Source organism: Centruroides sculpturatus, unplaced genomic scaffold, assembly GCF_000671375.1.
Source record: "Centruroides sculpturatus isolate CEXI.00-Female unplaced genomic scaffold, Cexi_2.0 scaffold134, whole genome shotgun sequence".
Taxonomy (NCBI): domain Eukaryota; kingdom Metazoa; phylum Arthropoda; class Arachnida; order Scorpiones; family Buthidae; genus Centruroides; species Centruroides sculpturatus.
In genome coordinates, this window is record NW_019384368.1 from 912,827 (window position 1) to 926,069 (window position 13,243).

The window sequence follows — 13,243 nt, forward strand, 5'->3', positions numbered from 1 at the left end:
ATGTTAACTGCATATATTATGCTATAATTGCTTCTACTTTAATCTACTTTAATATAATATATATAGTACAAAGAAAAGTGATAGAAATTAGTAAATTACTTATAAAATTAACCTCAGTAGATTTCTATCGTTTACTGTATATATTTTACATAAAAAGACTTGTAAGTTAGAAGAACATAATGATTATAATTAATAATTCGTCTAAGAAATCGAATATTTTTTATTCCTCATTTATATTTTTTTTTATTAATACAAAGTTTTTATACAATAAATTAAAAAGTTTTGAATTAAAATTATACTACTATAAAGAAATAATTTATAAAACGTTGAGGAAAATATATTAAAATATTTTGATTAATAAAAAATAGTATTTTATTATACTAAATATAGTACAGTACATACTTTGTTACATAATTGATAGTTGTTTAAAAAAAAACGAATATTTTTACACTAAAATCAAGTCTTTTATTTCTCCAACTAATGAAATTTTTGAAGTTGTTTTTATAATTTCTGCTGCGAAGATATTTCAATCAATTTAATTTAATACTTAAAAAGCTACAGTGAAATATACTAGGGGGGAAAATAGCGTTTTTGTTTCAAGAGGAGAGTGCTCTCCAGGAGATGAAATTTAGAAAACGACTTTATTGGTTTCACAGTTGTTTTTGAGAGTCATTATATAGTGTCACGTGGATCTGTCTTATCATATCTTAATCACATTGACTGTGTCAACCTAAGGGTGGTCTGTTACGAAATCATATTACAAGACTGGTGACAACTCCCACAGATCCTTTTATTGTACTCGCTCTGCCCGAAGCCAAAGATGTCTAAATGAAATGATGTCGGACTGATATCTCCTTCTACTTACAGACTTTCATTTCTAAGACGCTGCATACCAACTTCACAATATTGAGAAAGCAATAATGAACTTGGCTTCTCTATCTATGAGAAGCGTGATAGCATTAAATTCACGTTCCGTAACGGCATACCAAGTAAGGTATGTGAATATAATTTTTATTATCATTTATTATATTTTCATATAGATCTACATTTTTCTTAGTTCGAAACTGCAAAGCACTTCATTAAAAAAAAAAAAAACCTTTAAGTACACTACCTTTACTTTATCGAAGTGATTTTTTTTAATAAAGTGAAATATTAATTTTTTACGCACCGAATTAATATTTGTTTTAAAACAGACAAACAAAAGAAAACTATCGGATTCCAAATAACAATTTACTTTTGCTGAAGCAGAAAATTTGCCCAATCGCCATGGCAACGACATTTAACCATACCAATGTGCAATCTAACACGAAAGTTTTATGTTTCATTGATCGAAATAAATTTGTTTCTTTTGTTTGGTAACTGAAAAATTTTACGTTGATGCGTATTTAAGTAAAAAGAAAATTATTAAAAAATTGAAATGTATTTAAAATAAATCTATTGTTTTCAATATAAATCTTATTTACAGGTGATATATTAAACGTGAGATGTTCTTTCTACTTCCAAAACTTCCGTAATCAATAAATATTAAAATTAAACGATTGTTTAATATATATTGATTACGGAATATTTTTAAATTATTTGCTTCCACTTTTTTCCTTTTTCGTTAGCTCATCTACACATTAAGTAATGTATTTAGGACAGTGTTTCCCAATGGGATCCGTGTTCACTCCTTAGGAGTCGATAAAAGTTTGCAAATATAAAAAATTTATTTAAAAATATTAAAAGTTTTACATTTTTTTTTTGCTCTTAAATAAATGTAGGAAGATGTCTTATAAAAAATGTTGTAAAATACTACGGCATATGCAGTATATATTTATATATAATACTGTATAATATATAGTATATAATATAATGAAGGGAGTCGATGGATAAAATTTTTCTTAAAAAGGGTCGATACATGAAAAAGATTGGGAACCTCTGATTTAGGAAAAAGTGTTTATCAAATATTGAAATGCATTATAGTTTTCTGAGAGAAGAAAGAAAACTCGAGGAAAATTTCATGACAATATAGCCTATATATATATTTGAAAACATTTTTCTTCTTCAGACATTTAATGAAATAGTTCAGTTTCTGAAAGCATTTTATATTACAGAAACTTGATTATATTACAGAAATTCTGCAATATAATCAAGTAACTTGGAAAAAGTTATAATTAAAGCATAATAAAACATAAGTCGACAATAATTTACATTTATTTCAAATTAATTATTAGATACATTTATTAACAAATTAATTTTTTTCCAATTATTTTTTAAAATAAAATGTGAAACTGTACAGTTAATTATGTAGCCTATAATGGTCTGTAATTACATAAATATTAAAATATATTTATTTTAAGGGAAAAGTACGGTATATAGAATACACATAAATATTTAAACAATAGAGATGTAAAATAAGCTAATCTACATAATTTAAAGCATTTCGTAAGCAATTTTCAAATATTTATCTTCTAATTAAAGATCCTAATTGTCCAATTACATAAAAAATTACTTTTTATTCTTCTGGAAATTTTTGCTAAAAACAGATTTATTTGCAAGCTTTATTCGTTTAAATATCTAAACTAAAAAAAAAATGTTACTTAAAAAAATATTTGTGGTGCTGGTGTATTTTTAAAACAGTATATTATTTAAAAAATAAGATTTTATTCGAAAGAAACAAGAAAAATTGAACTTGAAATTCGAGTTGCTTTCATTTTTCTATCTAATATTTTTGATAAATAGTCAGTGATTCCGTCAGTGAAGAGCCATGTTGTGACAGGACGGCATGTATTTATACGGAATGTCTAAATCGATGAATCAGGAAATCTTTTTTATTCGTTTCCTATCAAAATTTTTAAAATTGTACATATATTTTTAGTGTGTTAGATTCATTCTGATTTTATGAATCGCGTGCAATTCTGCTATTAATTTTTTTCACATATCCTGTAAAGTTGTTTAAATTTTAAGAAAAGAAATGGGCCATATAAATTTGAATTTCCAAATATTAACAATTTAATATTACTCCAGTCTGATTAAGACAAGAATATTTTTTTATCCGTTTTGCAAACTAATATAAGTTATCTTTTGTTAAAATAAAAGATAATTTTCGATAAATAAATAAAAACACATTGTATTTGATGGATCTGTATTAAAATAATGAATATAATAATAATATATTTAAAATATTTTTCGAGATACTGTACTCATGTTTTTCTTCATAAAAACCAAAGATATAACTTATTAATGTCTTTTATAAATATTACAAAAATGAAAGATATTAGATAAAGAGCAAGTGTATCTCGGAAATTCAGTGTAAATATAGTGGTAATATAAGTGGAATATTTTCAATGAAAAATTAAAAAAAAAATAATATTAAATTATAGATTTGAGGATTTTAACGATTAATTTATTATATTTTTACAAAAGATTAGCGCTTATTTTCAAATATGGCAATTCTTCAATAATGGTGTAAACTATACTATTATAAAATTATATAATGCTGCAGCTAAATTTATCGAGCTGCAATTTTCAAATTGCGGATCTGTAGATTACATCTGTCCGTCCTTCGTTAATCTGTAGAACGGAGTTAATGAAAATCGAGACCAGATACGGAAAGGTTGTTTTTGAATTAAAATATAATTTCAAAATGCATCCCGGCATTTTGAAATCATATTTACTTAATACAAACAATTACTTATTGTGGCATCGTCACAATAAGTAATTGTATTAACATTAGCATCAAACTGCAATAACTGTATAATTTTCTCTATTGTTTAGTCACATATAACAGCAATGTTTTTAAATCGCACACAAAACGTTTAAAATTTTAATACTTTAAGTGTTACTTTTTCAAATAATAGAAAGAATTTCTCAACGTAGGTGTTCTATTTTAGAAGAAGAGTACGAGTTCAATAAAATTTGAAATATTTAGATAAAAATAAAGATATAATTGAGTAGAGAAATGAAAGTAGATTCTTATCCCGTTTCAGACTTAATGTTAAGATCTAAATAATTTTTCTTCGCGAATTTAATAGATGATTTCTCTAATCTGGTAGATGATCGTCTATAATCAGACAATCTTTATCGCTTTTTTAAAAAAATCTGGTGTGGAAGGTTGAAGATTTTGCATACAAGATTATTACCTTTCATCTTTTATTTACATTTAAAAAAAAATTCGAAAATATTAATCTAATTTGTTTCCGAAGGTCTTGCTGTTTTGAAAATGTCGTGGCTATAATTTGGCTATGGGAAGGCTGCGGATACATCTTAATTAATAAAATCATCTCTGTTAGGTGTAGTTGATTGAAGCACGAGGTGTGCTTACCTTTAATGTAGAGCTTGTTAATTGAACCCTTTTAGTTAGAAATAAAGCTGTTTTGTTGTCAAAGGATTGGATTAAATGTGAATACTGATATTATAGCATGAGAAATTAACTCAACAGAAAAAACAGTTTATAGAATAAATGCTTCTGTTAGAAGTAGGCTAATGCTTAAGGAGGATAACTGCAAACGATTGGGTTCGATTAAGAAATATATAAAATATTTTTTACTGTGTAAAACTTTGATCTAATATCTGTGTAATCAATTAAAACTCAGAGGTTTCAATGTTTCATTTTTAGTTCAGAGTCTTCCTTTCATTTTTTCGAACTTTTAATTAAGAGTAATAAAAGGCGAAAAAGAAAGTAGGATTTTTTTTCTTATACTTTTTCTGTTAATGAATTCCAATGTTCATTTATTAGTTTAATCGATAATAATTATATACTGAAGTTGAGTTTTTATCTTTTGGTCATATAAAAATATGAATTATAATATTTTTTGATTCAATTACTGCAGTAGAACTATGCGTGTAAATTATATAATTTTTTCTGTATTCTTGAATTATTTTTATTCTGATTTTTTTTTAAATATACATTTTGGAAATAAAAATGTATTTTAAAAGTTTAAAAATGATTTATATATATTTATAAATAAAATTTTTTATGGATTTTCAAATACTAAAATGTATTTTCCGAATAAATATTGTAATTAAGTAAAAAATCTTATCAAAATATCGGATTGATTAATAAACGAATTACTAATTTAAATAAGTTACTTGTAAAAAGTTGTGTATATATTAAACTAATTGCAATTATTTTTCTGTAACTCAATCGAATATTTAAAGAAGAAAGTGCTTATTAAGCAGTGTAGTGAAAAAATAAATGCGAAGACGGATCAATTACTTTTATAAACATGGAAAGTAGGAATAAGTCAAAGCGTTAGGTGTGCGCTGTGTGGAAAACAGATAAGATATGGGCTTACTTTTTGTTGAGCATTAATTTTCTCTCGGCTGCCTCCTCTTATTCAATTTTACTCTTGTAATTTTTACTTTTACTTATGTGGATCTCCATAAATGTGTGATTTATTTAATTTCCATTTCGTTCCTTAATTTTATAGGAAACACTTTTATATAAAATCAATGCCTGTCTGACAGAAGTTTAGTTTCACAATGAAAATTTTGTTGAAGTTTTTTGTTTTTTATAACTTTATTTTAAATATCGAGGCTTCTCTTTTTTCTCAATATGTNGAATTAACTAACGATAATGTAAACGAAATTAGTATACCATCAATTTCTTTTAGATTTGCCAACGAGATATAAAAAACATTATTTTATTATACTAAATATAGTACAGTACATACTTTGTTACATAATTGATAGTTGTTTAAAAAAAAACGAATATTTTTACACTAAAATCAAGTCTTTTATTTCTCCAACTAATGAAATTTTTGAAGTTGTTTTTATAATTTCTGCTGCGAAGATATTTCAATCAATTTAATTTAATACTTAAAAAGCTACAGTGAAATATACTAGGGGGGGAAAATAGCGTTTTTGTTTCAAGAGGAGAGTGCTCTCCAGGAGATGAAATTTAGAAAACGACTTTATTGGTTTCACAGTTGTTTTTGAGAGTCATTATATAGTGTCACGTGGATCTGTCTTATCATATCTTAATCACATTGACTGTGTCAACCTAAGGGTGGTCTGTTACGAAATCATATTACAAGACTGGTGACAACTCCCACAGATCCTTTTATTGTACTCGCTCTGCCCGAAGCCAAAGATGTCTAAATGAAATGATGTCGGACTGATATCTCCTTCTACTTACAGACTTTCATTTCTAAGACGCTGCATACCAACTTCACAATATTGAGAAAGCAATAATGAACTTGGCTTCTCTATCTATGAGAAGCGTGATAGCATTAAATTCACGTTCCGTAACGGCATACCAAGTAAGGTATGTGAATATAATTTTTATTATCATTTATTATATTTTCATATAGATCTACATTTTTCTTAGTTCGAAACTGCAAAGCACTTCATTAAAAAAAAAAAAAAACCTTTAAGTACACTACCTTGACACACTTGAAGTGATTTTTTTTAATAAAGTGAATTATTAATTTTTTACGCACCGAATTAATATTTGTTTTAAAACAGACAAACAAAAGAAAACTATCGGATTCCAAATAACAATTTACTTTTGCTGAAGCAGAAAATTTGCCCAATCGCCATGGCAACGACATTTAACCATACCAATGTGCAATCTAACACGAAAGTTTTATGTTTCATTGATCGAAATAAATTTGTTTCTTTTGTTTGGTAACTGAAAAATTTTACGTTGATGCGTATTTAAGTAAAAAGAAAATTATTAAAAAATTGAAATGTATTTAAAATAAATCTATTGTTTTCAATATAAATCTTATTTACAGGTGATATATTAAACGTGAGATGTTCTTTCTACTTCCAAAACTTCCGTAATCAATAAATATTAAAATTAAACGATTGTTTAATATATATTGATTACGGAATATTTTTAAATTATTTGCTTCCACTTTTTTCCTTTTTCGTTAGCTCATCTACACATTAAGTAATGTATTTAGGACAGTGTTTCCCAATGGGATCCGTGTTCACTCCTTAGGAGTCGATAAAAGTTTGCAAATATAAAAAATTTATTTAAAAATATTAAAAGTTTTACATTTTTTTTTTGCTCTTAAATAAATGTAGGAAGATGTCTTATAAAAAATGTTGTAAAATACTACGGCATATGCAGTATATATTTATATATAATACTGTATAATATATAGTATATAATATAATGAAGGGAGTCGATGGATAAAATTTTTCTTAAAAAGGGTCGATACATGAAAAAGATTGGGAACCTCTGATTTAGGAAAAAGTGTTTATCAAATATTGAAATGCATTATAGTTTTCTGAGAGAAGAAAGAAAACTCGAGGAAAATTTCATGACAATATAGCCTATATATATATTTGAAAACATTTTTCTTCTTCAGACATTTAATGAAATAGTTCAGTTTCTGAAAGCATTTTATATTACAGAAACTTGATTATATTACAGAAATTCTGCAATATAATCAAGTAACTTGGAAAAAGTTATAATTAAAGCATAATAAAACATAAGTCGACAATAATTTACATTTATTTCAAATTAATTATTAGATACATTTATTAACAAATTAATTTTTTTCCAATTATTTTTTAAAATAAAATGTGAAACTGTACAGTTAATTATGTAGCCTATAATGGTCTGTAATTACATAAATATTAAAATATATTTATTTTAAGGGAAAAGTACGGTATATAGAATACACATAAATATTTAAACAATAGAGATGTAAAATAAGCTAATCTACATAATTTAAAGCATTTCGTAAGCAATTTTCAAATATTTATCTTCTAATTAAAGATCCTAATTGTCCAATTACATAAAAAATTACTTTTTATTCTTCTGGAAATTTTTGCTAAAAACAGATTTATTTGCAAGCTTTATTCGTTTAAATATCTAAACTAAAAAAAAAATGTTACTTAAAAAAATATTTGTGGTGCTGGTGTATTTTTAAAACAGTATATTATTTAAAAAATAAGATTTTATTCGAAAGAAACAAGAAAAATTGAACTTGAAATTCGAGTTGCTTTCATTTTTCTATCTAATATTTTTGATAAATAGTCAGTGATTCCGTCAGTGAAGAGCCATGTTGTGACAGGACGGCATGTATTTATACGGAATGTCTAAATCGATGAATCAGGAAATCTTTTTTATTCGTTTCCTATCAAAATTTTTAAAATTGTACATATATTTTTAGTGTGTTAGATTCATTCTGATTTTATGAATCGCGTGCAATTCTGCTATTAATTTTTTTCACATATCCTGTAAAGTTGTTTAAATTTTAAGAAAAGAAATGGGCCATATAAATTTGAATTTCCAAATATTAACAATTTAATATTACTCCAGTCTGATTAAGACAAGAATATTTTTTTATCCGTTTTGCAAACTAATATAAGTTATCTTTTGTTAAAATAAAAGATAATTTTCGATAAATAAATAAAAACACATTGTATTTGATGGATCTGTATTAAAATAATGAATATAATAATAATATATTTAAAATATTTTTCGAGATACTGTACTCATGTTTTTCTTCATAAAAACCAAAGATATAACTTATTAATGTCTTTTATAAATATTACAAAAATGAAAGATATTAGATAAAGAGCAAGTGTATCTCGGAAATTCAGTGTAAATATAGTGGTAATATAAGTGGAATATTTTCAATGAAAAATTAAAAAAAAAATAATATTAAATTATAGATTTGAGGATTTTAACGATTAATTTATTATATTTTTACAAAAGATTAGCGCTTATTTTCAAATATGGCAATTCTTCAATAATGGTGTAAACTATACTATTATAAAATTATATAATGCTGCAGCTAAATTTATCGAGCTGCAATTTTCAAATTGCGGATCTGTAGATTACATCTGTCCGTCCTTCGTTAATCTGTAGAACGGAGTTAATGAAAATCGAGACCAGATACGGAAAGGTTGTTTTTGAATTAAAATATAATTTCAAAATGCATCCCGGCATTTTGAAATCATATTTACTTAATACAAACAATTACTTATTGTGGCATCGTCACAATAAGTAATTGTATTAACATTAGCATCAAACTGCAATAACTGTATAATTTTCTCTATTGTTTAGTCACATATAACAGCAATGTTTTTAAATCGCACACAAAACGTTTAAAATTTTAATACTTTAAGTGTTACTTTTTCAAATAATAGAAAGAATTTCTCAACGTAGGTGTTCTATTTTAGAAGAAGAGTACGAGTTCAATAAAATTTGAAATATTTAGATAAAAATAAAGATATAATTGAGTAGAGAAATGAAAGTAGATTCTTATCCCGTTTCAGACTTAATGTTAAGATCTAAATAATTTTTCTTCGCGAATTTAATAGATGATTTCTCTAATCTGGTAGATGATCGTCTATAATCAGACAATCTTTATCGCTTTTTTAAAAAAATCTGGTGTGGAAGGTTGAAGATTTTGCATACAAGATTATTACCTTTCATCTTTTATTTACATTTAAAAAAAAATTCGAAAATATTAATCTAATTTGTTTCCGAAGGTCTTGCTGTTTTGAAAATGTCGTGGCTATAATTTGGCTATGGGAAGGCTGCGGATACATCTTAATTAATAAAATCATCTCTGTTAGGTGTCGTTGATTGAAGCACGAGGTGTGCTTACCTTTAATGTAGAGCTTGTTAATTGAACCCTTTTAGTTAGAAATAAAGCTGTTTTGTTGTCAAAGGATTGGATTAAATGTGAATACTGATATTATAGCATGAGAAATTAACTCAACAGAAAAAACAGTTTATAGAATAAATGCTTCTGTTAGAAGTAGGCTAATGCTTAAGGAGGATAACTGCAAACGATTGGGTTCGATTAAGAAATATATAAAATATTTTTTACTGTGTAAAACTTTGATCTAATATCTGTGTAATCAATTAAAACTCAGAGGTTTCAATGTTTCATTTTTAGTTCAGAGTCTTCCTTTCATTTTTTCGAACTTTTAATTAAGAGTAATAAAAGGCGAAAAAGAAAGTAGGATTTTTTTTCTTATACTTTTTCTGTTAATGAATTCCAATGTTCATTTATTAGTTTAATCGATAATAATTATATACTGAAGTTGAGTTTTTATCTTTTGGTCATATAAAAATATGAATTATAATATTTTTTGATTCAATTACTGCAGTAGAACTATGCGTGTAAATTATATAATTTTTTCTGTATTCTTGAATTATTTTTATTCTGATTTTTTTTTAAATATACATTTTGGAAATAAAAATGTATTTTAAAAGTTTAAAAATGATTTATATATATTTATAAATAAAATTTTTTATGGATTTTCAAATACTAAAATGTATTTTCCGAATAAATATTGTAATTAAGTAAAAAATCTTATCAAAATATCGGATTGATTAATAAACGAATTACTAATTTAAATAAGTTACTTGTAAAAAGTTGTGTATATATTAAACTAATTGCAATTATTTTTCTGTAACTCAATCGAATATTTAAAGAAGAAAGTGCTTATTAAGCAGTGTAGTGGAAAAATAAATGCGAAGACGGATCAATTACTTTTATAAACATGGAAAGTAGGAATAAGTCAAAGCGTTAGGTGTGCGCTGTGTGGAAAACAGATAAGATATGGGCTTACTTTTTGTTGAGCATTAATTTTCTCTCGGCTGCCTCCTCTTATTCAATTTTACTCTTGTAATTTTTACTTTTACTTATGTGGATCTCCATAAATGTGTGATTTATTTAATTTCCATTTCGTTCCTTAATTTTATAGGAAACACTTTTATATAAAATCAATGCCTGTCTGACAGAAGTTTAGTTTCACAATGAAAATTTTGTTGAAGTTTTTTGTTTTTTATAACTTTATTTTAAATATCGAGGCTTCTCTTTTCTCTCAATATGTTTAAATATATGATATAATTGGATGATCAATTAGTTTGCAAACACAGTAATTCCGTGCAGTTTATACTTTTTGATTCATTAAATTTATCATCAGATCAAATTTAAAGTAGCGTAAATTAGTACTGTATTTGTAAATACTTAAATTTTAATAAATATATTTCAAATTGTTTTGATGTTAAATACATATTTCAAGCCTCTAAGCAATTTTAATGATATGATAAACAGAATAATTTCACAATTTTCGAATTAAAACCGAGTAAATTTAATAAACGTATCACATTTAAAAAAAAAAACCTTATTTTCCTACTTTTAAAATAGCCCTTCTGACATTTCAATGTAAATATAGAGAGAGAAAAAAAATAATTTTTATTTTTCTTTCATAAATCTAGTGGAATAATTGTGAAAGTTTTATTCGTGTTAGTAATATTTCTAAAGTTTAGACTTTATAGGTTGGCTCCAGTTTTGTTTATAACCTAAAAAGTAATAATATTGGTTTATTTCATTCCGCTAGATTCGTGTAAATCTCGATGTAAATAAACATTATTTATACTTTAGATTTATAGACAACTTTACTTGACTTTATCAGCTCGGAATTTGTTCCTCGCAGTAGAGAGTTCGACACAATTCTGTTGGCTGACAATCAATACAGTCGTAGCTACTAATATTATTTCAGATTTAATCCTTTTATTAAGCTCGTTTATCAAATTTTCCGTCATTTATTTTATTTTATTTATTTTTGTTAGTTTTATCATTTAATAAAATATAATTCGTCCAAAAAAAGATTAGAACGCCTTTTAATTACTTGGTTAATTGGTTCTATATATTATATATCAATTAAATCTAATTACTTTCAATAATATAGTTAATTTCTTTCGTTTTATTAGAGAGTAATGTTTTAATATTTTGGCTACACGCAATAGCTATGTTTTCATTTTCTAATGTTGGCAAATACTATAAATGCAGACCTGTTGAAGAGGAAAATGTGAAGCTGTTGGGTGCGTGCCTGAGCATACAACTATTCAATGTGATAGATTATGTTTGAAACCATTCATTCATGAATTCTGGATTGTGAGTGATCAGACAGGGCGGAACCTAACATTCATTCAACGTCAGCAGCGGTAACAAAATCCAACCACAATTTACGACGGAAATGGACTATAAAATAAACTCAAGCCATTGCAGTGGCAAAAAGATAATCGATTTTTAAGGTTAATTATTTTTAAAACGTTGTTTTATGTGATACGGGTTTTAACCTTTACCATTTCTTTAGTTTTTAAAATTTATTTCCAGTTAGATAAATTTTTCTTAGTTCGCCGATAATAAATTATTACGAAATTCCTGTAAGATCAATAATTTGTATGAAAATACAATAAATCCCGAAAAAACTTTTCTTCGAAAAATTGTGCAATATTTAAATTACTGTACAATTTTCTTGACAATACAAAACTTATAATTAACGATTGTTTTTTATATCCAGAAGTCTGCAATACCTTGCATTGTGGTTGCCTAGCAGTAGTCGAGTTGATAAATCTACAGAACACTGATAGATACGGATTTGGTCGTGGGTTCGCGCCTCGTCTACTGGCTGATCACGTGGGTTTTCCTTGTTTTCTTCAGGTTACTAACACCTATAATAGGGGCCAGTTTCCCCAAAAAAGACCTCCGGGAGGCATTCCCCATCGGCAGGTCGCCCACGTGTCATGTTGTGGTATATGAATAAACCAAACCGTACGTACTGTACTGTACATTGTGTAGTCGGTAAATTATTACTGTATACTGTACTGATATGAAATTTTTTGAGCTCATTTCCTGTAATTCAGCAGTCTAACCTGCTAAAGCTCGTTAAAACTTGTAGAGTTGATTGTAATAAATTACTGTACTGTATATCCACCTTTTCGTTTTTCACGTCTTTGAGAAAACACCACGTTAACTCGGGCAATCTTTACCCCCAATTAGTCAGCAGGTTTTGTAATTCTTACTATTTTAAAAATAAATCTATAGAAAAGCAACACGCTTACTATTTTTAGAACAAATCTTTAGACTCTACTCTTGCATAATTGTTAATATATAGAATGCGTAACCTAGTATAAGCCAGACTATGGATTATGTTAACCATTATTCAAGTATAACTGTTATATCTTGGATTATAAAATATTAATTTCATATTAATTTTCCTTTATTCTGTTATATGAATCATTGGTATAAATAAAATAAAGTTGTCGAAAAAAAAATGTCTAAATTTATCTAAAACTATTCACACTGCGTGAAAATATCTTATCAGCTGAAATTATTAAAAGTTTTTTTAATGTTTTCGGAATTCTTAATTGATAATTTAGGAATTCTGAAACATAAAAAATTGATTGATAAAGACGTTTTAAAAAAGCTTAATTATAATTATCCAAAAATAATTAAAATATTTGATTTTGTTCACCTTTTGAAGAATTTATTGA

At 25.9% G+C, this 13,243-nt stretch overlaps 1 protein-coding gene across 1 annotated transcript in view; it reads left to right on the top strand.

Moving 5' to 3' along the window:
* Nucleotides 1–13,243, top strand: part of LOC111613387 — a 76,322-nt gene that overhangs the window by 18,828 nt on the left and 44,251 nt on the right. The gene's annotated exons all lie outside the window — the stretch shown is intronic.